The sequence below is a fragment of the Aquila chrysaetos genome, chromosome 18, assembly GCF_900496995.4.
Source record: "Aquila chrysaetos chrysaetos chromosome 18, bAquChr1.4, whole genome shotgun sequence".
Taxonomy (NCBI): Eukaryota; Metazoa; Chordata; class Aves; order Accipitriformes; family Accipitridae; genus Aquila; species Aquila chrysaetos.
The window spans coordinates 13,876,363-13,902,190 of NC_044021.1; the positions used below are offsets into that span (position 1 = coordinate 13,876,363).

The 25,828-nt window shown below is 41.0% G+C and overlaps 1 protein-coding gene and 1 long non-coding RNA gene across 4 annotated transcripts in view; both read left to right on the forward strand.

The window, feature by feature from the left end:
* The window catches only part of GMDS (GDP-mannose 4,6-dehydratase), a 430,504-nt gene that overhangs the window by 502 nt on the left and 404,174 nt on the right, over positions 1-25,828 (forward strand). The window lies entirely within an intron of this gene.
* LOC115353006 lies at positions 1,764-7,906 on the forward strand. 3 transcript variants are annotated; one of them, XR_005930830.1, is made up of 6 exons: positions 1,764-1,854; positions 2,940-3,206; positions 3,664-3,759; positions 4,307-4,380; positions 6,579-6,772; positions 7,280-7,906. It is a non-coding gene; the product is annotated as an uncharacterized LOC115353006 (long non-coding RNA). The 3 variants fall into 3 exon arrangements; XR_003927369.2 differs by having other exon boundaries at positions 2,940-3,035; XR_005930829.1 differs by having other exon boundaries at positions 2,940-3,759.

Genomic DNA, 25,828 nt, shown 5'->3' on the forward strand with positions numbered 1-25,828 from the left:
AGGCCGCGGGGGGCGCGTCCCCCCGGCTCCGTTCCCAGCCCCTAAAGCCGCTTGTAAGGGGGCGGCTGTCCCCGTGCCCCTCACCGTTCGTGCCACCAGCTCTGCGGCTCCCTCTGACAGCCCCAGCCGGGTCAGGGACGGACAGACCGCCCCGAGGTAGAAGGCTGCTCTGGCCTCACCCACGTGTGGCTAGGGCTTGTTTGCCTGGGGCTTTGAAGTGGTTTTCACCAGGTGTGTATGGGGGGGGGGTGTGCATCACCTTTACATCTCGGCTTTGGACTGTCTTATAGTAACCTTTACCAGGAATTTGTAAGAAAACTGCTAAACCTGTGCTGAGATGAGGTGTGAAGTGAGCAACAGTGAGAAAAGAGCCACACGGAGGAAAGACAGTACCAGGAGCCGGTGTTGGGACTCTTCATCCTGGTGGTCTGAAGTGGTGAAGGTAGCAGTGCAGTGGTACCAGTGCAGGTGTCAGGCAGCCTGCAGTCAAGTTTGATCTGAGCAGGCTTGTCACTCAGAGGGGCTCTTTGTCACCTGTCCCTTTGACGTACTGGGCAGCCGTGCATTTACAGTCAGTACCTGCTTTATACCCAGACCTGAATGGATGACAAAAGCATCTCCCTAGGCCGCTTGTTTTGTATCCATGTGCGTTCATTGTAGTCTCCAATTTTTTTGGCTGTATTACTCGTAGGGATAATGATGCTCTCAGTCCTGGTGCTTTGAGCAGAAGGTGCAGGAGAAAGGGGATGTGGAAAGGAAAAACACAGTTTCCCTTGGAGCAACTTCTGCACTGTGGAAAAAAAAAAAAAAGATGTGCCGGTGGTGAGTTTTAACCTGGTGAGACCTGCAGGAGTGTTGATGTATGCAGTTTGTAGCTTTTGCTGCTACAGTCCCAACAGGCAGCTTGGATATTTGGGTTGGATTGTCCACACAGAGGTCTGCATTGTTGTGTCTTTGCTGGCAAGTGGGTGCTAAATGAAAGCTGTTCTGGACATGCTTAGTCATATTTGAGGAGCACCTTAATTTGCAGTGTATGTGTTGCCCACTGCCTGGAAAAAAACTGTGCTGCTTGCACATTACTTATCGCTTGGAATGTGCTGAATGACTTCCGCTCTGAGGGTGTATCTTCTGTGATTGGTATAACCTGTTAAGTAGGTAATGTTATATAGTAAGCATTAATGCTCATCTTAGAATCCCAGTGGAACAGCTTTTTTCCTTTATGGCTTGCATTTAATCAGCGACAGCTGCGTACATGGAAGAACTTCTTCCCCTTCAACTGTGACTTATCATGGTATGCTTGCAGATCCACTTGTGAGGTGCTGGTGTGGATTGTTTAGGAGGCCCTGAGCATTGTGGAAAAGTCAAAACAAACATGTTGCTCTTTCACTCCGAGACAATGTTAGTCAATGCTCTTTTTTTTTTTTTTATAATAGAGCAGCGGTCTGACCCTTTGTGAGCGAGTAAATCCAGAGACAATGTAGTATTGTAGCAGCTTTCATCTGTTATCTAAGAGAACCTGCACTATACTTTGAATGTTCACCTGCTGTTCATGTTTTACCTCATTATGTCTGTTCTCATGTGTTCTTATAACACTTCTTGGTGCGTGCTCTTCCCATGGGTTAGCAGCTGTCTGCCAACAGTGGGCGGAGGAAACCCCTCCAAGTGGCTGTCTGACAAGGACATATATAAGTATGTCTGAGAAGAGGAAAAACTAATAATCTCTGTGTACTAACATTTTTGCTTGATGTTTATTTTTAGCAAAAGCACAGTCAGAGCTTTCCCAAGGACTACTTTGGTGCTGTGTGAACAGTCTTCCAGTTTGTTGACAGAAGTACGTTTGCTTCATCAAAGATAGTAAGTTAGAGGCCTGTAGCTACAATGCCCTGATTCTTTCAGTACTGTGCTCTCTGTTTTTTCTCTATTTTCAAAGCAGCTCTTCCATCTTAATTTAACTTTTGTCAGGCCTATTATTTAGCATTGGAACGTGTGCAGAACCAGAGCTAGTAAAGGCCTGGGAAACTTGAAAGTTAGCCAGTGAGGTTGAGTGCTTTAGTGACAAGGCTATCAACTCTTGGCTTAGGATGGAATTTTTACGTTGAGGGTGGCCTCTTTTGGGATCCTGTAGTCCTCCATCATTTTGAGATCTGCTGTTAGGAATCCTCATCCCTTTTTTCTTAGATGAACTTTAAAGAAAGTCACCATAGTACTAGTTCCTTACCCCTCTTTCACTCCCTTTCTTTATTTTTACGTAATAGCTTTCATTGTATGTGGAGAGGCCTCACCCAGAAATCGGACACCCAGATTCTGTTTCTTACCTGAGAATAGGCAGACTTGTATGCCCCACCTCCTGGGAGAAAGTCCTAGTGCCGTCTGTTTTTAAACTTAATTACCATGTGTAAAATGTACAAATATGCTGGAGCGGAAGCTAGACCTCAGGCTTTGTCTTTCCCAGGTAGTTACTTTAATTACTGGGCTAAAGAAAGTTGGTGTGTTTCACATTGTTCCTTGGAACTGGTGGTCTTTCAAGGTGAAAGATAAAGGCTTGGATCCCTTCAGACTGAAGAAGTTATAGAACAGAATCAGATGGTAAACTCCCCTTATTTAAACTGTGGCCTTCTGCTACAGCAAATTTCTTTTAAAAGTGAGTTGGCACAGTTGCATTCTATAAGGAACCTGCTTTTCTTTGTGTGTGGCCAGTGTACTCTGAGAACATCTGCTGAACTAAGGCCCTGTAGTGCCTGGTTCCTGGAACAAGGGTAGTTGGGAGATAAGTATTGAACTAACTGGGCAAATGTGGAGTTGTGCTTTTGTCTTTAGAGTACTCTTGGGCCAAGCAAGGTGCTGCTTGAACTGTAGCAGCCCTTCCTGAGTTGAGATGATGCTACAGCAAGTGTGCTTAATCATAGTGTTGAAATCAGACAGCTCATTTTATTTTTCAGAACTTGTGTAGCTGTGAACATCTGGATTGTCCATCTTTTCCACTGACAAAAGATGGGATTTTTTTTCTGCTATGATGGACAAAGAGTTGAGCTCAGGTAGGGCTATATTTTGTCAACGGGGCAATTGACGGATGATGCAGCTTTTAACTTTTAACCATGGAGATATGGCACAGCTGTAACTTCTGATTCATGGACTTCTAATGGGATTCATAAGACTTTACAGGATTCCGGAATAGGATGGGCTGTCTACACAAGCTCTACTGTATAGTGAGTGACTGGAGGCTTGTGCTGTGTGCCAGCTTACTATGCCACTTAACAAAACCAGTTCACATGGCTTGATCCTCTTCTAGATACAAGATGTTAAAAGGACAGGTCTCTGCAAGGGCGTATGTGTTACCGATAGGAAGGTGATTTTGTGACCTTTGGCCAAATAACAGCAGTTTGCAATATGCATAGTGAAACCACAAGGGAAAACAGTTTTTGTAATTGTATGGTCAGGACTCAAAATGGCATTCTGCGTGCAAGGACTGGACCTTAGTCTCTATGAAATCAAAGCAGATAAATGAACCTCTACAAATTCTGCATTTACCCGTGGGGTTAGGGTGAAATCGGTATCATTCTACCACTTGCATTACTGATAAGAGGCTCTAAGCACATAGCCGGTGGTGTTGTATGCTCCTTTTGCAGTATTGAGATTTCCCTTATCTCCTTTCTCACACCACAGCAGCGGGATGAACCACACTTCACTGTTTTGCTAAAATGACTTCCAGAGCGAGGCAGTTGCTGTGGTTGGATGGATGAAACATTTCTGAAGTGTCACGTAGGTATTGGTCTGCTGGTAGGCTACTTGTGAGTAATGCATAGCACTTTTTTCTTCATTTAAGGAAGAGCATTTCAAACGAAACAAGCCTGTTGTGTGTATTAAAATGAAAATGCTTTTTTACAAAACTAGAATGTGACTTTTATTAGAAGAGTGTTTTCACAATGCAAAATAGATGTGCTGGACTCTTCAAACTTTGATACCTTGAAGAATTACACTGTAAAAATGGGAGTTTTGAATCAAATACCAGTATAACAAATTTAATTCTAGATATGCAGATATGTCTTGTTTCTTATTTGGGGGATCTGCTAAAGCAGTACTTGTTTGACAGAATTGTTTTCCAGGGACTGTGACTAAATGTCTATTAAAGTTGCATTTAAATACCTTTCTGGAAAGTCTGATTGCACCGCAATCAGTTTGATTGTCTTTCTGTACGTTGGTGCTTGTAAGAGTATTTAGATATTTGACTTCTTGGAGAAATACCAAGAAATACTCTGGCTGAGTAACTACGAGGTTATATGTTGATGTTTCTACTTTTCCCCCTCAGTCACTGGATTATGAGCGTGAATAATGTCTATCTTGTGTCTGGTGCTGTCGTGCTTTACTTGGAGAGACAGTAAGGTAAGAGTTTGTAGACCAAGATCATTCAACAAACACTTACAAAGCTCAGTTTTGAATGAAGCAATGCACTAGAACTTAAGTGTCAACATGTGGCCAGAGGCTATTGCAAATTGTAGATGAAGAAAGCAGTTGTGTTTCTGCCTTGTGAGAGCTCTTACAGCAGCAGTACTAGCCCCAGCTTCTGCTGCCTTGCCTGCAGTTCTGCCAAATTCAACTTCCATTTGGCAAAACGTAAGGTAGCAGCCTCAGAAGTTTCAACCAAACCCTAAGATAGTGTAAATATGACTGACAAGTGTGCATGCAGAAGTGCAAGAACATTCTCTTTAGTTGGTTGACATAGGTAGAATATGGGGTCTGCCTCTGTCTTTCTGGTATCAGAAGTTCAATCAGTTGCTTACGGCCTTTACTATTTCTGTAATGCACCAAACCCCTATACATGTGTACTGCAAGTTTTATGCAGGTGTTACAGTTCAGAGTTTGAGAGGCTAATTATATCGAGGTGGGGGGAAAGATACCGAGAAAGCAAGATTTGCTGTTGTCAGTTGAGGTTAAGTTGTTTTGGGGTTTTCTTTTTTTTTTTTTTTTTTTTAATCTGGCTGTTGAGAATGAAACCAAGCAAGACAGACTCTGTGGGGCAAACTAACAGTAATAAAAGAATGTGACTCATTGCTTAGCATTTAAAAAAAAGAAAGTAATGAATAGCTGGTATGGAGTGTGGCTGTAAAACTCTTTGATACTCTGTGGCTAAAAACTTTGGCTATTGGAGAAGAATTGTAAAGGAAACAGTTAAACAACTTTTTAGAAAAGCTTTTTTTTTTTTTTTTAAGTATTGTGATCAAGTGGTGAGGTAGGAATCTTTGTCACTGGGGGGTGTGTGTATACCTGGAAGGCAGATAAAGAGAAACACTATAGCCTATTGCACCAGAGAGAGGACATGAGTTTGCCAGGTGATAAAATCCAAAGGATTGCTTTTCTGCATAGAAATAGGAGGATAGTTTTTGCTGAAACTGGCTAAAGCTAAATATTAGCATTGCTGCCTTTTCAGTAAAACAAATATTGTCTTGGCATCTGGCTAAAGCTAAATATTAGTATTGCTGCCTTTTCATTTAAACAAATATTGTCTTGCTTGAAAGCAGGTATGCTATTTCAGTTGCTGTCTCTGAGTAACCAAGAGTTGTCTTGAGTGAGAATTTCAGATGTGTTGAACATCCTTATCTTAGTTTGAGGATGCAGAGATGTAGGAACACTAATTTGGGCAGAAACTGAAATACAAGAAATTTCATTTAAACTTCAGAAGGTGTGTGGGTGTTTGGGGTTTTTTGGGGGTTGTTTTTAACTGATGAGGGTGGTCAAGCACTGGAACAGGCTGCCCAGCGAAGTTGCGGAGTGTCTGTCCCTGGAGGTATTCAAAACTGAACTGGACATGGCCCTGAGCAGCCTGCTCTAGTTGGCCCTGGCTTGAGCAGGGATCCTGGGCTGGGTGATCCACAGAGGTCCCTTCCAGCGCAAATTTGTATGACTCGGAGTCCTCCACAGTATCAGAAGTTGAACACCTGCAATTCGTGACAAGATGGCATAAGTGGCTTGTTGAAAACTCTGCAGCAAATGAGTAATGGCTGTGGCATGAAACCCAAGCTTGCCTAAAATATAATTCCAGGTCTTTCCCTTTACAGGGTATAAATAAGAAGTTTTGTCCAAAACTCTTGAGAAAAAGGTATTTTATTGAAAAGTAGTATAACAAATACCGAAGTGGGAGACTATAATATCTGAAAACAGAGGTCCTATTTTTAGAAAGATGCCTGAATTTTGATTGTCTTGGCTCCCCCTTTGAAGGGAGGAAGGTTACCACATAGTCTAATTCAGGTAATGCATTGACCTTTTACCAAAGGAATCTGTAAGTATGTGGCCCAATGCTTTACTCTTTCATCTGTGTTTCATACTCTGCAACAATATGTGCAGACTGGTGGGGCTTTTGTCTTCACCAAGAACTGGGAGTCCAGGACATTGGTTGTTCTCTGTGCCTGCCCAGAGGAGCCCAGCTGTATTCCATTGCCTTTCAGAATAGTGCAGTTAGTGGTGGTGTCTGAACGTAAGTGAGGTAGAAGATATTAATTGTAAAATGCATGGCTGATGGAGGATTAGTTCATGTGTGTCTTGATGTATTAAACTTCCCTTTTTTTCTTTCCATCTTTGCACAGCTTTACTCAGTGTTTGTGACTGCCAGTGAAGTCTATTCTCTAGTTGCTTACTGGAGAGGGAAGTTCTGGTAGCCTGGCTCAGCCAGCAGGTATTAACTCAAGGACCAGTGCAGGCAATCTGATTCCTTGCTGTTTGAACAGGATATGTACAGGATGTGGATTAAAAAACATTGTGAACAGAAGTGAATTATAAGGTACTGTATACTGTGATGTGTACCTGCTGTGAAAGTAGATAAAATACTGAAAATGTTCCAGGAAAAATAAAATTATAAAGTTCATGTTAATGGTGCTAAGATATGAAACGGATAGAAGCATGGTACCCAGTTTGGGTTTGGGAAGCTGACTTCCTCAAGCAACACATCTCATGAAAGATTCTGATGCTGTGGATAGTCATAGGGAGCTATTGCCACTTCTGCCCAGACTGACAAGGAGAGCAGAATATTCTGTTGCCAGCAGCATGCTACTTGCTTAGTCTTGGGTTTTTTGGTTTGTGGGGGTTTTTTTTTTTGTTTAATGAAGATTGGTGACTGTCAGTGTAGACAAAACCTGTATTTCTATTTCCTAAATTTTTAAAGAGTTGAAGTGTCCTCTATGTACCTACAGCCAGTCCAAACTGAAGAGAGAACTCCTGTGAAAACCTTTTTCCTGTGACTTCATACTCCCCCACTAAGTTTTGGTCTTTTCTCCTCTGTCTCTTTCAGATCCTTTTGGCTGTTGAGTTTCTGCACAAGGGAGTCAGTTTCTTAGAAAATAGGTAGCTATGCAGAAGGACAAGGAAAATGGAGTACTTAAACCTGCTGATGGCCTGTGTGAAGAACACATCAAAGGTTACCGCTCTGATCCCTGTAATCCAAGAAAACTGAATAAAAAGTTTTTCAGTGCAGTTGTGATATGGGTATTCATCCTAGTGGTGCTTCCTATTGCCTGCACCTTACTTCTCAGAGAAGTACTGAGACTGAGTTTCTTTGCACTTAACTATGCTTTCATTTAATCTGGGAGGCAGGAAGTACTTTCTCTTTCTTGACAATTTCTAGCAGCTTTATCCCAGCTTCCTCAGACTTTTGGGTGGAGTAGAGTCCTGATTAAGTATCTGTTCTTACAGACTTGTCAGCTCTGCTTCTCCACTGTTGCAGCACAACTCAGGCTTATTTTGGAAAGTATGGTTTCCTTGAAGCACTAGGTGAACAATGACACAAGAGCAAGTCAGCAGTGTGGTAGATGTCTAATTTCCTCTCACAGGTGTGTGCTCTTTCTTGCTCTGAATCTCTTCTTGCTACTTTGATTGCTTTTTAGCCAAATGAGCAAAATAAAAGATTTTTTATTCTTAATATTTTTGTCACCTCCTGTTTCTTTCATCTGAATTCACTGATTGTTTTTTCAGGACCTCAGCTAAGGAATTCCTTTGGGTCATATGTATATGAGCTCGGGGATGCAGCTATGTCCAAAACTTTCAATTAAGCAAAGCTATAGGACGTGAGGTAAAAGAGTGGAATTCTCTCCAGTCTCCTCTAACTATTACTGGAAAGCCCCTATAGCTTGTTCCATTTTTAGGGTATGCACAGACTTCACAATCTAAATCCATAATTAAGCTTTTGTAAAGCCTGCCAAACAAGTTTGTGTAAACTAGCTTATCTGTTGTAACCTGTGCTTTTTACATGTGTCATTAAGCAGCTGAACTTCCTCATATGCAATGTAAATGTTGCAACAATTTTTCTTTTCATTTATTTACAAATACACACAAAGTGGTATACCTAAGGCAGGCTTCCTTCTTCAGGAGTATTTCTTGTTAAAGTCTCTCTTTTTTTTTTTTTTTTTAAAATGGGAAACATGAATTTTGCTTTGTAACTCAATGTCATCTGACAGTAAGCAAATTAAGTCTAAAGTCTTGTCCATTGACTTTATGATCTGGTTGCGGTTAGTTCAGTGATAAGTACCATTGATAAGCATTTGATACTGTACTGAGACAACTCTATTGCATTGAATAATGGTACAGCTTGCATCATGCAGTCAAATGGTCAGTTAAAAGTTGACAATGTCACAACACCTTTGTAGTGATGCTCAGCTAAGTGCAGTGATCCAATGGGTATGTTGGCCACAAAAATGTACTTGCCTTGGGTATGGCATGCCACAGATCTTGGCTTTTTGCAAAGAGTTTCCAAGTAGATAACTAGCTTGTGCTGCATTTGCTGTGCTTGAACACCTTTGAAATAATGAGAATATGCTTGCTCTGGAAAAATCTGACTAACTATTAAATATAGTAAGATACAGTCAAATTTTATGAAAGGTTTCTGCAGGGCTTTGCTTTAGCTGTCATTTGACCCATTATTGGTGCTTGGAAACTCTTCTCAAGGGAGAATTCCTACAGCCTGCAGTGAAATCTAATGCAGAAGGAAAAAAATTGCTGTGTTGAATGTCTAGTTGGGTGCTTTTGCTGTAATGAGAAGATACCTTGTCTCTGCTGCATATCTGACACCTGCATTGCTATTAAATATGTGCCTCTTGGCTTTTTTTCCTCTTCCAAGTTCCTGAGGAGTTGATGTTCTTTGAATGTTATGTGTATCACATAAAAATCTCTAAAGCTCCACCTTCTAGGACAGTGCTGAAGCATGTGGTAATAGATACACTGTCAGGTCTGCTGCAACTGTTCTTAGGTATTCATAGGCACTTCGAGGTAGCATGTCACCATACTGCAATGGAAGCCTTAAACCACCCAACCCCTCCCTGCCACTCCAAAATCAGAAAACACGTAGCAACTTGAAAAGGGTAGACAATTCTCTTAATTGTATCCTATAATGTCTGAACCCATGCCAGAAGTAGCTTGAACATATTTACCATTTTATGAATGGAAATAAGCCTTTCCCAAGGTGTGTAAAATGGTATATATGTCTAGAAAGAAATAAAACCTGAAGTCAGGCAGGGAGTACTCCTGACTGCTCCTATACACACCCTGTTTCTGATATTTATGTGTCTAGTTTGCTATGGTGCAGTCCCATCTGACTGCTCTTGTAGTCCTGACCTGTATGCTTCTGTTGGTGCTATTCTGGAATGGGGAAACAACATCTGATTGTTTAGGCTGCTCCTTGTCAAATTGCAGGCATGGTGTCACGGGGTGTGCTTATTTTGTTTGCTTTTTTCCTAACATTTGTTTCATGCACGCAGGATCTTTTTAGGTGCATTAGCAAAGGCTGGTTTCATTAGTGATAATGATGGTGACCCGTAGCTTCCTCTTGATTGTGATTTCTCCTTCAGAAAGATAAGGAACAGCCACTCTATCTTTGGCTGCTGGTTGGTGCCGCCTTTAGCACTGATATCGCTCTCTAAAAGCATAAATGTTAACTGTGGAGCAGGTTTGTTTTTGAAATGCTGAAATTTCTGGCTATGCTTTCTGGATTTCCTACAACTAAATAATTGTGGTTTTGGTGCCAGTGTAACTTTTCACATGATTACACAGTAGTAGTCTGTGAACGTATTCCTGCCAAAATTTAACATGCTGTTTGCCTCTGAAATTAAAATACTATTAAAATCCTATGAGATGTACAGTATAAAAGGGATACAGAGCTCTTCAGACCTACATGCAAAATATATTCAGCCATCTTGTAGGTGGCTTTGTGAGGTATCTGTGTTCCATGAGTACGCTTAAGAAGACAGAGCCCAGAAGCTTCTTTGTTGGTGCTGATTTGGCCATTAGTGGTCATGTGTTGCTCTGCTGAAGCCTAAGCCTGGTCTGTACCAGCAGAACTTCACAGCCTCTTTGCTTACAAGTTGTTGGGGTTTTTTTCCCCTCAATGTTTGCAGGGATGCTGGAAGCTGTTTCAGAATCTGGCTGGCCTTTGAATGGCGGTGGGGGCTCTGTGGTTGTAGGTCTGCAGGCTCAGTAGCATACATAATTTGATTTTTGAAGGTGAAATAAAGTTGGAGAATTATTCTTTAAAATGTGAAGGTAAGGAAGTTATAAAGACTAAGAGTTAAACTTCAGTTTATGTCCTTGCCAGTCTGTTTTAGGGAAATAGTCATACTTGCAGCTGATCCGAGACTGATCTGCAGTGTGTGGTTTTGCTTCATGTATTTGATTTCTTAAAATTCTGAAGGTCACCTGATATGCATTAAATGTTCCTATGTTCTTATTGAAGCCTTTTATAGTTGAATATGTAGTGCAACTGTTTCAGTCCTTTTTCTGTATTTTAAAATAAGAGGATTTTTTTGCTAATTTGAGAGTTCTTTGTTACTCAAGAATGAAATAGGAGTCTTAATACTGACTGTGTCCAAAATGACACTTGCTGCATTTCTGTTGGTAATGTCTTTGTGCTTTCATACTCTTGCAGTTATGTTGGATCACTATTTAGTCATGTTATAAAAAACACCTTGTGGAAATGCATTATTATGCTGTGATTTTTTTGCTTTGTGAAGTATAGGTAGAATTTCAAATCGTTATGTTGTCTGTTGCTTTTCTTGTTTAAACAGTATGACAGATTGGGCTTTCTTAAAATCGGGAAGTAACTAATTCCTTTTACAGTGCAATTCAGCCCTGTCACAAACTGTCAGTTTTAATCATATCCCAGGATCTCACATCTATCTGTTGTCTTGGTCAATTAAAGGGAAGTATAACACAGACTTGGCAAATTGAAAACAAACAGAACCTTAAGACTACTAAAATTTCCTAAGCCATGACGCTGTGGTTTTGGTTTTGATAAATTGAATGAACTGTAAAATGATGGTTTAAGTTACTTTTAGTTAACATGAAGGTGTGTAAAGCAGGAAATTAGAGCACGCACATGCATTTGAAACGTACAACTTTCCCATCAGTTAATGTTGTAACCAGTACTTGCAGTGGTGGACATACAGCTTACTCCTGACACTGGTTAAGTAGGTTGAGTTTGTCTTGGAATTACTTGGTGTGACTTCAAAATGTGATGGTGAACTTTCACTAAATAATTGAAGCCATTTCATTTCCTTTGTATGAGCCTGTGTTACTCGTGATGGATTCTGTCATTTTGGGAGGGAACCTTCTTGCTTAACTGTTTCTACACCTGAGTGAGTTGTCTAGGCAGCTGTTCTGGTGGGTGAGAACCCTCTAGCTGATTGAGAGCCCAGGCTTGTTTGAGCAAATGCAGGTGCCTACCTTGGGATAAGAAAACTGGGGCTGTGAATTGTATTGGTTATATGCGTATCTGCTCTGTTGACTGTGAAAGGTTCTTAGGGTGGCTGCCCGATGGGGCTAATGCTTGTGTTGTCCTGAGTAGCGCTTCAGGTTGGAATGAGGAAGCATTTATTTTATCTGAAGCGTTCTCTAGGATAAGCAAAGATGACAGAATTTGATTACTGGTGTTGTTTCTTCTAGTAAGAAGAACATATTGTACAGTAAATGTGTGTATATGCAATTAAAGAAATGGGGACCAAGTGCTTGTACAGGTACCGCTCCTGTGAGACTGCTGCTTTGGAGTTGATCTGAAGAGGAACGGTGCTCCCAAATCACTACCTGCCTCCCGAGCACCCTCCGCACACCACTGCAGCTACGTTGCCACTGCTGTCCTCTCCATCCCCGACTCTCTACTCTTCTTGTTTGAGGGACTGACTGGCGTGTTTCATTTCCACCTTGCTTGGTTGGCCTCAATGATGTGTCTTATGTTGCTCTGTCACGTGTGTACTGTGACTTTGATGTTAAACCATGCTTCCAGCCAAAAATGTAATGGTTTTGCTTCCAAAACTCTCTGGAGAGTTCAGGTATTTTTGTCTATTGGTTCATGGAGACTGTGGCATTTTCGTGTAAGCTAACGACTGTCCGTGTTCCCCTTGTAAAACCTCCCTATAATTACTTACAAATGTTGGCACCTACTGTATGGCCTGTGTGTGTTGAAGGACAGGATGGGGCCAGTTTATAGCCCTGGATGGTAGGAAAAGGGAAAGGGTGGCCAAAAATCAATTAAAGAGAGATTCTTTTGAAGGAAGTACAAGCCCACATTCCTAATGAAGGTCTGAAATCTTGTGAGCAATTCAATATGCTGAGTGAAATAATGTCACCAGTTTGATCCTGACCAGTTCTTGACTTTCAGTAGGTTGGTTTTGATTGTTTTAATTGCTTTCACCAAGAAATAATTTTAACTTATGGGAATGGTATTGGCTAGTTATCAAGTCAAATCTCTCTAACCCCCCCCCCCCCCCCCAAAACAAAAAAAACCCAACCCCACACCTCTCAATAAGTCTTAAAAGATTACTCTTAGCAGTTCCGATAGGGGTTTTTCCTTTTAACATTTTGTGTGTGTGTTCACCTTTCCCTCTGGCATGTTTGGGACTGAGGGAAAGATGGAGAACAGGAGGGTTTATAAATCTACAGAATTTGTCAGGTGCATTGTCTTTAAGTCTTTACAGTTCCACATGTTCCTTTGATTATCTTAATATAGAGGCTTCATTTTAATGTGGGGTAAGGGGAAAAGATACAGGAAAGGCCATGAGGAAAAACTACTCTTGTTTCTATCTTTATAGTACTACTGTACTGCCTTTAGTATTATGTGTGTGGAAGAAACATAGCTCTATTTATGTATTAGTGTGAGGGGGAATCAGATTATTAGAATTTGGTGTTTAATTAAATTATCTTACTAAATATTACAGCTAAGAGACATTACAGCTTTTCCACAGTGAGGCAGTGAAAGGTGCTAGCCTTCTAAGCTAGTCTGTAATGTTTGTCATATTTAAACTTAAGAGCTAAATAGAATAAAATCCAGAACCCCTGCAGTATGCATGATTCATCAAAACACACTGGGAAGTTCTTTTGGATTCTGGTTGCATTCTGTTTATAGTTTGACTCTGCCTTTTAGTTAAAAGATGATGCTCTTTTATTGCAGGACCTCTTCAGTAGTATATCCCTAACACAACTTTGATTGAAATGCTGCATTTTTCATGCTTGTTTGGGACAGATGTGGGTCCTGTGTCAGCTGAAGTGGGGCTTTTAATTTTGTGCATGCACAGGGCTAATCACTCACTGCTTATTATTCATTTATAGATTTCCTGGCTTGAAGAATCTCAAGTGATGCCTTCTCAAACATAAATCTGTTAATGCTGTTCTCTGTTTAAGCAAATGGTAGCCAAGTTACAAAGATCTATGGCTGTGAACTGTGTATTGGCACACAGTTCCTTTGGTATACCTCTAATTCTTGGAAGAACGTATGCCAAAATAGAAAATCACACACTTCTCAGTTTCTTGTGCTCTACCGAGTTTGTCTTGCAGTATTTACCAAACTGTTTTCTAAGATGTAGTCCTGTTTGGCAATGATTATATCGAAAACTGACTTGCAAATTCTGGATCTTACTATTTGGAGATTATGTATTAAAAAATACAGTTGACTCTTGCATTTTACCCAGTGAAAACAGAAACTGTGTTCCCTATGGATACAGGTGCAATATGCTTGCTTCTATTGAAGGCCGTTTTTACAGCTGGGTGTTAGTGTCATGAAAATCAAACTGCTGACACAGCCTTAATCATAGTGCCACAAGTAGCACTTCTTTGTTTTTGTACGACAGTTTCATTGGTACTATTAATAGCTGGCTCCTTACAGGTGTTCGTGTATAATAATTCTTACAAGACAACACTTGGGAAGTTTTCAAATGAATCATGTTAATTCCAGGATTAATTTTTTGCAGAGAGACTTTCTGACTTTTTCCTTTTGAGGTTTTTGGTCATAAAAATCCATATGTTGAAAATGTTCGTTACCTTTAATTCTTCAAGCGCAGCTTTGTGTTAGGAGGAAAAGCAGAAAGAGAAACTGGCTTGTCTGAGATAGTGGGCAGCCTCACTTGATCTGACATTTCTGTTGTCAGTCTCCTCGGAAAAAATGCTGGTATCTCTGTTTTCCTGGTCTGCCATTGCTGCTTGGCTGGCAGGGCAGCGTAGGGGGTGTAGCTACAGTATTACCCTCTTTGAGGGAATACCAGGTGTAGCAAAACTGAAGAGAAACCCGTATGCTTCTGTTTCAGACACCAGGAAGGAAGACTGAATACCGTAGTAAAGGCTTTCCTCAGCTGTTGCTGGGTGTATATATGGATGTCTCGTGCTTTTAGCAGAGTGGATGATGGAAGGCAGAGCTCCCCTTGCAGGGCTTTCTGTTGGTCCCCCTTGGGTCTGGTGTGTGTGGTGGGGTTAGGAGGACAAAGGAGTGACTGTGTACAGAACGTGAATCTGGAACAGCTTAGGTGGCTATAGTCACTCCTCAGACAGCTAGGAGAAACACCCTCTATGGAGCGAACTGTAAAACCTGTTGTTCGCTCGTACGGTTATCACTGAGCCCCATTTTAAAGCAGCTGAGGACTGGCGTGTTGCCTCTACCAGGTAGTGCTGGTTAATGCAATAATACACCAGGACATAATTATCTTGACCTCTGGAGAAACTGAACTGAGAGTAACTTGTTTCAGAAGTGAGCAATTTTCTGTGTGTGGCTCCTGGCATCTATAAAGCAAACAAGTCTTTGTTCAGCTCGTTATAACCTCTTTGGGACTGCTGTTGAAACATGGCTAGCAGACGTGGTATGGTACCAATACACTTCTCTTTCTCCCTGGTCTGTACCTGAGCTTTCTGACATCTGAAAAATCCATGTGAGGTTTATTTGCAAATGATAATGCTTTGAGATGGATTTCAAAGATGTATCAGATACTGTAGTGTGCATCTGTGTGTAGTTGCACCTTTAAACAGTTTAGGTAATGAATTATTTGATCTGGATTTATCTAAAAGTTGTTAGTAGGTTTTTAAGAGATTTTGTAGGAGGAATAGCTTAATTAGCATGGAGACCAGCCTTGCAGAACTAACACTCCTAACATTGCTATCTTTGCTAACACATTTAGCCCTATAGTTCATTAATTACATGGAAAAAGGCTGACTAATCCAGTGGAAATGTTGGGGAGGTGGGGGGAGGACTAGAGAGTGAAGAGGAGAAATCATAAATGTAAAGTTTCTGGTTCTGTTGCCTTCTGGTTCACGTTGTCCAATGGCTTGATCAGCATTGCTGCTCTCAAGTCCAGCCAAATCAAAATACCCAGCTGATGAGAGAGAGATGATGTGAGAGTGTGTCCAGGGAAGGGAAGATTATTCGTATTTAATGCTGGAGGTTGCTATTAAACTAAGAGCTAGGAAAAGATGAGGATGCCTAAAATCTGTTCCAGCTGAAAACCTTCTTTCAGGGTTTTTTGGTTGGTATTCAGCTGTGGTTGACCTTGGTTAGCCACACAGGTACTAGTGCTGGGAAAATGGCAGGAATATATAACTGGCAGTGGGAGTGGAGGATAAAGATCGGATGGCCCCTTTCAGTGGAAGCATGCAAGAGTGAAACTGCATGCTGTTCATGAACAGAATAAGCATTTTTCAAGAAAGCTTGCTTATGGGCTTAAATTAATTGCTTTGTCTAGTTGCACAACATTGCAGTATGTTGTGAATAAACTTGATACTCCTGAAGTAATGGTTAAAGGGGAAAGATGACAAGCTGCTTGAAGGTAAATACTGCTACTGTGCATCATCGCTTCTGTATCAGTAGTTATTTAATAAAATTCTGACTTTGATTCCTTGGTTGCTTTGTTACCATGATTTGGTCATCGTTCTCAGTACCTCAGCTGTACCTGACTTTTCTTAGGCTTCCACTTTTAAAATATTTCCTGTGAATTCCTCATGAAAAGGCATGAACACTGGTAGGTGAACCTTGTAGTAAGTAATACTTATTTTTTTAGTAAGTAATGAGACTTTATATAGAGAGAAGGTGCTTTGGGTCTCTTCCTTAAACACTTTCAAGGAGTGCTGCTGTTCTGGACGGCTGCGAGAGGACCTTGTTGGGTGCCCAGGCCTCTTGGGAGTGAAGTTTGAAGAGGAGTAAGTCATCTCCATACTACTTCCTCCATTATTTGAAACTGATGTCAAATGCAGTGAAGCTTGAGCTGGGAATGGAAACTTTTGTCAGGTTTCTGTCCTGTCTTTGTGATGGGAAAAGAAACTTTGTGTGTGTGGTGATACGAGCAAGAGGAGAAATGGTTGCTAAGGAGGGGGAGGGCAAAATGGTTTGGGGAGACAAAGAAAGTCCAAGTCCAAAATCTGAAGGCAGAACACTGTTTGGAGCAGGACTGGGGCACTCTTTTTCCCATTTTTTCCCTGCCAGGGTCAGGAGGCTTATGACCCAGAAGTCCCATAATGGCTGTTTTCCTTGTGTGGGATTTTCTGCTAACCTTCACACCAATGTGAAAGAGTACCCTCCACTTCTCTATCTTGATTTTTCTCTGCACCATGGGCCAGCACAGAGTATAGTGGAGATTGTACTCTTGTTCTCTGGCAGAGGGATGAGGCAGTAGCAGTGCGCTCTGCCTCTTGACTCGGAAGATCAGCACTTTGCGTGAAGGTGATATTGATGGTGAAGGTGTTTGGTTTTTTGTTTTTTGTTTTTTTTTTTTAATAAGGGCGGAAATCAAGTAACTGATAACTTTCTTGGTTAGTATTTTATTTCCAATAAAACCCCTAGACTCGCCTAGTCAATAAGAGAGGATACGATATATACAAACTTGATTATAACAGTCCTCCTGTTTTTCAGGTTTCTGTATGCTTTAAAAGAAATGACTTGCTTAGAGCTACTGTCTTTGCTTTGACCATTCCTTGATGTGAAAGCAGGCTTTTAAAGAGCAGCTGCACACTTTACTCTGTCTAAAGATGGTAGTTGGATAAGCATGTTTCCTAACATGCCCTGAATGCATGGCTGTGCTTGCAGAACAGACCTGGTCGTGCCTAAACCTGAACTTTTTATCACAAGTGAAAGGATGTATTTGTAAGCAGCAAGAAATTGTGTTGCTCCAGTATATTAGCTTTCTCCACCTTTTCCTCAGATCTCTTGTCACATTGGGTCTTTTCTGTTTTGGGCTTTATTTTTCATATGACAATCAGCTGCCCACCTCCTGTGCTGTTGGGTTTTGGCTATTAGGAAAACTGCTGCCAGAATCACTGTCATCGAGCAGCTGTAGCTGCCATAATTTCCCCCCTCCCTTTCTGAGCTTGCAGAGAAACTGATGGCTAACTTTACAGCTGACGTCAGCCCCTCAGCTTCCCAGTTTGAGTGGGAAAGGAGGAAAAACTCCTCAATGAGCAGTCTCCTCTCCAGATATGCAGTTATGAAGTACGTGTCTTTCTAAACAGAGTTTCACTGTGTCACAGCTGGTGTGCTATGTGGTGATGTAGCGCTGGGTAACGAGCAAAGTAATTCATGATACTTCTATCTGTCCTACTCTGGGACTTGAGAAGTTGCCAGTTTATTCCCAGACTCCCAGAGTTTTTCACATGCTTGAAAAAAGCCACAAAGTTAGCCAACAACAATTTTGTTCTTTTCTATTAATGACTTAGTGTTGTCCAGATGTGCAGAGATTTACATACTTCTTCCATGCATGAGGAGCTGTGGAACTGTTGCATCCAAGGGTAGTTTCAGGAGGTGATAAGGTTTCTGTTCAAGCAGAAAATTGTTCTTACCTTGAAAGAATATTTCAAGTCATTTGCTGAATGTTACCTTTGAAAATTTTATATATAATCTTGTTCATCTGGATACAAAATAGGTTGTTGCAGAAGGTATGTATTGCTTTGGCATAGTGGCAGCCTTTTTTAAAAATCTTGGACCCTGATGAAGAATAGAAGTATGTGTTTCTGGTTTTTGGCAGAAAGTATATTCACTTTGGTTCTTGTGGAAAATACATGTTATAAAGATTTTAGCTATGTTGTCTTGACAGAGAGAAAACTTAGTTTTGTTCCTTTTTTCTTTTTTTTTTTAAAGAAGGAAATTAACTTTAATGAGAGTAGGATGAAATCCTTGTGTTCTTACGTATGCCTGGAGTATTTTCAGTTATGTGTTCAGTTTCTTCAAGTTTTGCAGCACTGGCATATGGACATTCAGCTTCCTCATATGAACTGAGCTATTTTTCTGTTCCAGCCTCAGTGAGAAGAGTTTGCTTATGGATAACTGGCATGACAAAATGAAATAGTACTTTATAATATGGCAGATCTAGAGGGAACTGCTGGACCGTATGTGATACTTGTTATCAAGAGTTACTGCTTAAAGTTAGCTATTGCTATCATGTATGGTATTTGTTTCTTACAGTTTTTCACTAAATCAGCTTGAATTGCTGATGTCCTAATTAATCCTTCAGAGAAAAAAGCCACACGTGAGTTAACGTGGGTTATATTTGATGACACAATGTAGTGTTGGTGTAGAGCATTGGGGATCTTCTGTAGGGTTCTGCTACTGCCCTGATGGGTGAGTTTGGTAGCACCATTTCCTAGATTTGCAGAAACTTCCTGTTGTAACAGTGTCCCGTTTTGCTGCCTTCATGTCTTTTGCCAGGCTTTTACAGTTGATCCTAAAATTTCCTACATTGGCTGTCTGTGCTGTCTGTTTCCTAACATTTCAATCCAAATGAGCCAGTTATGAGAGAAAACAGTGTGAGGAAGGGAGAGGATATTTTACAGTGTTTCATAATCTTCGTACCACTTTGGGGTGGGGGGAGTGGTTTGGAGCATGGTTTCAAGATCTTTTTTGGGAGAAGGGATTTTGCCTCTGGGCAAAATCATAAACTCTCGAAAAAGTCTGTTCTTGGAGTCATATAGGGACTTTGTGGTGTTGCCTGTCTGACTCCTGAGAAGGTTTTCTCCATGCTGACCATGTTCCAGTCCTTACAGCTCGCTCTTCTGCCAGACTCAGCATCCCTGTGGGCCTGTGAAGTATTTTCCAGACTATCATAGCTGAGCCTTGACAGGACTTCTCTTCCTCAGTAAGCTAGGATGAGACTGGGAAACAGGAGTGAAATCCAAGAGCATCTCTCTTCTGGTTTTGGTGTTCTAGGTAGTTTGGATCAGAAGGCCGAACAACTGTGCTGTAGTCTAAATGAGGGCTGTTAAATGTGGATTGGCATCATGTAGGAGAAGAGAAATTGGGACTGGAAGCTTTGAAAGAAAAGTGAGGCAGAGGCCATCTGCTGAAGTGGATGATTAAAACCCCACTAAGGATCTGGCTTGGCAAGAAGTTGGTGCTGGATGTTGGCTACATGGAGGTGATAGGGAGAGAGGGCAGAGGATAGCTGTGGTGAGGGGCAGTACAGCTGAGTTTGGCTGAACAGTGAAACTTGAGCAAGAATTAAGGACCCTTTTTGTGGTGTTAGTGAAGTCGTTGAAGTATGTGGGGGAGCAAAAGGCAGCCCTTGCCCAGACACTTGGCTGCTTCTGCAGGTATGGTGTGAGAGAAGAGACTTCTCCTGTAGAGAGAAGTCTGATCAACAAACTGACTGAAGGCAGGGGGGAAAAGGTTTTCACTGGATTGTTGAGCTGATCTGACTTGCCTTGTAGCCACATGCCTTCTTGTATGGGACAGAGAGGGAGAGCGGAAGGCAGCCCTTCTCTGTGTTGAAAGTGCAGTTCCACACTGAGATTTTTGAACCTCACTCACCAGAAGTTAGTGGCTTCCTCGTGGGCTTTTCAAATATGTTTGGTACACAAGGAGCAAGGTTCCTTTACCTGTTGCTTGGACCTGTTCAGAACCTCTCCCAGTTGACGGCCCCAAAGATCTTGCCTTAATGCTCTTGGAAAATGAGTAATGCATCATTAATGACCATATCTCAGTCTCACATGTGATTTGCACAGTATAGGAATTTGGTGGCAGAGATGAGGACTATTTGTTGGAGAAGGGTACCTTCCTGCGCTTCACACCCAGGTCTTCTGTAGCTACCGCTTTCTTTCTGAGCTTATACTTTTCTGTAAGGAAAAACATAGTTAAGCAAAATTCCAGCCATTTTTTATTCCAACAGTAATTTCTTTTAAAGCAACTTGTCCTTAAGCACAAGCTTTCTTTCTATAAAACTTACGTAGAAATAATTATAGAATCATAGAATGGTTTGGGTTGGAAGGGAACTTAAAGATCATCTAGTTCCAACCCCCCTGCCATGGACAAGGACACCTTCCACTAGACCAGGTCGCTCAAAGCCCCATCCAGCCTGGCCTTGAACACTTCCAGGGATGAGGCATCCACAACCTCTCTGGGCAACCTGTTCCAGTGCCTCACTGCCCTCACAGTAAAGAATTTCTTCCTTACATCTAATCTAAATCTACTCTCTTTCAGTTTAAAACCATCACCCCTTGTCCTGTCACTATATGCCCTTGTAAAAAGTCCCCCTCCAGCTTTCCTGTAGGCCCCCGTTAGGTACTGGAAGGCTGCCATAAGGTCTCCCTGGAGCCTTCTTTTCTCCCGGTGAACAAACCCAACTCGCTCAGCCTGTCTTCATAGGAGGGGTGCTCCAGCCCCCTGATCATCTTTGTGGCCCTCCTCTGGACCCGCTCGAGCTTGTCCACGGGTTTTTATTCATCCTTTTTGAGTGCTTTTACAGTATGCCAGATAAATTTGTTGCCCCATGTGGAATAGTGCTAGAGATGATCCTTTTATTCGATTTAAAAGTTAGTTTTGCCAGTGCTTGTGACCTGAGGTATTGTAGCATGAGGTGTCATTATGGCTGTGCCTGTTGGTGAGGCAAGTGGGGCAGCACCTTGGTCTTAGGAATTGGGGTAAGGCTTAATTTAAATAGTAAGGTTAAGTATTGGGTTGTATGGAATATATGGAATACAGAAGGATTCGAGGCATGTTTTCCCATGCTGCTCTGCCACGGTTTGCTAGTTGTTACTCGCAGTGCGCCCTATAGTCCAGATTCCTCGTGGATAAATACATTAAATTCTAAGAACTGTGCTGTTGCTACTGATGTGCAGCAATGCACAAGAAGTGATTGTGTGATTACCAGTCTTTTTCATCACCTAAGCTTCATTGCAGGCAACTTTCTTCATGGAATTAGAGTCAAATTCTTGGCTGTAGAGAAATGCTGGCACTCTTACTGTTCTGGAAACTGATGGAGGTACAAATATAATTGTGTTTTTCTTCCTTTTTCTGCATGTGAAGATGATGAAATTTTGGTCTTTTAGAGGAGATTAGCCTGAAGAATGCTAATTGTAATGCTGTTGAAATGAGTGGGGTTTTATACTTGAAGTGAGTGTTTTGTTGCCATTTGAATTTGACAGTATAAGGACACCTTCTTAACTACTAGTATCAAAAACAAACCCCTCAAATTCTATGTGGCTTGTCACTGTGGAGACATACATGTGTCTATTGCAGCCTATATGTTTAAATTCATCCTTTAAAAAACTTTTTGATATGCCACAACTGACTGAAGCTAGCTAATGCTCTGTTTTGACCGAAGATTAAAATGGAGCAGCAATCTTTCCATCAGAAAACTGTCTGGGATAGGCTGTTCGTATGACTTGCTGATTTCTGAATAACAGCCTATGACAATTTTTTTATTGCTAAAAAACAATGACTTACTGCTATTTCTGAACTATTTAAAAAATGAAACAGATGTTGTTTGTCACAGTTCAAGTATAGAGGCTCTGCAAGTACCACGTGTGCTACTGTGATAACCTTCATTCTGTTCCGTGTTGGTGTATTATGCCAAATATAGTCTTTGTGCTATATTACAATGACTGTCATCTTATGTGTTGGGGTTCTTAGTAGTGACCTTTTATGCTCAAAACTGAAATGTGTTGGGAATGTTGGATTTCTCCCAAGTGTAGTGAATGGGCGCTACTGTTCCTGAGTATCTTCTTTTGATATCTTTGAACTTTGAGAATGCAAAATCACTCATTCTTACATATCATAAACGTGGAGCATAGCAAAAGTCTTCAATTTTGATGTAATTAAATCTGGAAGTGACTCTTAAAATTCTTGATAAATAGCAACAGTGAGTGCCTGTTCAAGAAATATTTTAAAGCCACTTGTACATGATTATCAAAAGAAAAAAATATTCTGTGCAAAATAAGATATCTACAAATTATGTTATGCTTAATAGGTTGCTGCTTGTGTGGTGTGTTGCCCAGATTCAGTCCTCTAACTGCTGTCTACCCTATTAATTAACGAGAGAGAAGAAAAAGCGTGGAAGAACTAGGTGAGAAGTAGGGCCTGAAGCAGCAGGAATGCTTTGACTGTGAGGGTACTGGGGCCACTGTACTTGGTGCTAGTGGCGGATGAAGAGCTGAGCAGAGGCCCTTTGGGAAGAAATGAGTAGAAAGACACTGCAATTCCCTTTTTCTCTCTGTCTCCAGAAGTTGAGGACCCTCTTTTCTGGCAGCCTCAAACGAAGGTGGAAAGGAAAGAAAGGCAAAGAGGAATGACTTTTTCAATAAGGTGGATATTGAATCCAGCTGAGGCTCTCTCTCCCTCAGCTTGCCTGTTCCTTTACTCTTGTCCTCTCAGCAGCGAGGGAGGCATTAAATATTTTTGGTGCATGCACTTTCTTCTTTCATTCATTTTTTGGGAAAAGAAATCATAGCCTCTGTCAAACTTTTCTCTGAGGTGCCCGGAGAGCCTTGCTCAGGGAGACAGTCCTGGTTTGGGGGAGTGATCTGCAGGGTCTTTCTCCCTTGCATGTCATCTTCTGGTATCTGTTTCCCGTGAGGTTGTAGCCCATGGTGTTATTGGAGTTGCGAATGCAATGCTCCGCTCCAGAGTGCTATGATAGGACAAATGCCCACTGCAAAAATTTTTCTGAAACTTTCCCTGCCAGAAGAGGATGGAGCTGTGTTGCTCTGTTTTGGCTACTGGGGCAATGCAAAGTGGGAGGTTGGCTGGAGCCCACAGGGATCAGCCTCAGCTAAGCATGAGGTATGGACTTGGGCGTACTTGTGGGTGATGCCAACTTCCAGTTGAAGCACTGAGCTGTCACCTTAGTAACAAAATAAAATCTTACTTTTCTAGGTTAAATTTGGCATAGGTGGTGGCCATTGGTTATTTTGCTGTAACTGTGTGCAGATGGAGGCTGGGATTTGAACCCCTCTCAGCAATTGCTGCAAGCTGACAAATGTGAACTAAACTCATACACTAATCAAAAAGGTGCCAGTCAAAAACTATCTTGTTTCAAATGAGTGCAGATTTTAGCCACACAAATATTTGAGGGCTCTGGACTGCTACAGGCAGTTCTACCCTAAATGAAATGAGGTGTGCGTGCAGGTGTCTAATCAGTTTTGATACTGTTCAGAAACTTCTTGTAGATTTATAATGTTGAATCAAGTGACTGCAGTATGTTGAATGTGAGTAAGACTTTGTTTAACCACAGAAAATGCCTGCACTCTAAATCTTGATTCTCAGTTTAAGATTGAGGTTGAAAACTCCCGGCTAAACTAAAACTTGAACAGCTTTTTCATAGGAAATGATCTCAGTGCTTTAATTATAATGAAGATGACATCTTTAATACCAAAAGTTACGTACATATTGAAATTACTGATTATTTTTCACTTTTAGTAGGAATCAAAATTCTAGATATTTAGGTTTATAGCAAATATTCTTTTGTGGGGAGGAAGCCTCATGTAAAGGCTTTCTTACTTCAGGTCTTAAGTGATTCTTACACATACGGAGTATAAACAGTGAGCTATGTATTAGTGCTCCCTCAATAATACTTTCCCCCCCTCCACCATGAGTGTTACAGGATTCCTCTCAAAAGCCAATAAACTGATGAATCTCCTTTATGAACCATGTGAAAACACAGTTAAGAGTTAAAAAGGAATAAGAATAATATTGGAGATAATGTTAAGAACAGGTTACCTTTTTTATAGTAGTAATGTCTTCAGGCTAATGAAAAACTGCCTGTTTTCAGTTTCTAATTTGAAAGGCTAGTAAACTTCAAAATCAGATAAATATGTTCATGTGGTAACTTGCACCAGATAATGTGGTGCTCTAAGTACAAGGAACCTTAGCAGAAATGCTGTGTCTTCAGTAAGTTAATATTGAGAGAAACAGGAGGGTTTTTTTTGCTATAACAAAGAAATAACTCTGGCTTTATTAAAAACAAACAAAAAACTTTTAACCTTCTCCGGTGGACTTTTCTGCCAGCTGTTATTGAAACTGGTGTGCCCCTGGCTCATTAGGCTGTGCAGCTGAGGCTGCCGTGCTTGCCGGAAAGCAGGGCATTTATGATCAAGTTCCTGTTATTGACTGGCTCTAGAGAAAAATGCCAAATTCCACCAGACATAATACAGTAGGTCCACTGTGGGAGACTTGTGCGAATGCTGTTTTGACATTTTGAGACTGGGATTTTTATTTTTCTATTTCTGGGGTTATTTTCTTGACAAATTTTTTTCCAGCCTCTTAAGCAAGTTTTGCAAGCAATTAAGAAAATGACCAACTTTAACACAATGTCCTAAAAGGCCTGGGTAATGTGCAACAAGAAAAGCATTTGCAAATCTTTTTGCAATTGTATTCTGAGATATGTGAGCTCTCATCTTTTTTTTTTTATCCAGTGAAGATGTGTGTGTCAGATGAGTGGCTTATTCATTGTTTGGGCTTGGTCTTGGTAATACTGGTAGAGTTTTAAAAGAGGGATCTGCAGTATAACCAAAATGCAGTAGAAAAGCAAGTACACTTGCTGCAGCTTTGTGACATTAGTTTGTATGCCACAGTTTATAAGAATTGTTTAAACACTAATTCATGGATGGTCAAACCCACATTTATTTTAACTTTAAAGATAAAATCTGTGGCTTTTCAGGAAGTGTTGAAGGTTTCCCTCATTTGAATACTTGCCCATAATATAGCATTAATACGAAGTTACTGTAGTTTTTTCCTGTATTGGGTGCTATGGATCTCAGGATGCAGAAAGTGTTTCATTTTTCTTGAGTACTACTTTGAAATCCCTTAGAGCTGGAATTGTTTCTGCATGATCTAAATATGTGTTTCATTCAAAGTTTCTCCATGTGAGAACAATTTATAGTTGTGGTGAACTAGTGGTCCTGTTATGGGCAAAAGTGGCTCTGTTTATGGACATGCTCTCTTCCAAATATAAAGGCCAACAAGTCCTTCTGTGCTGTCTGTACCTTACTGTCTCCTTATCCACACAGTGGGTATTTGGGGGTTAAATTGGAATGTCTGTTCCTTAAAAACTGGGGTGTATATTGACCCGAATCACAGTTGCAATCATGCAGGTAAGGGCCTTGATTTTTAAGTCGGCTACTTAATCTTGTTGGCTTTTCTTGGTATTTCTGTACTCTTCAGTCCTTTAGAAAATGAGTTAATTTTCAAAGCCTGCACACCATGAAACATGCTGGCTATTGAATATGGGTTGTAGACTACCTTTGGTATTACTTTTCTTAACCAGGAGAATGTTACTCTTTTTGAACAACAATGTTACTATATACATATTAGGTTTTATTCTTTTTAGTATTATGAATGAATAGT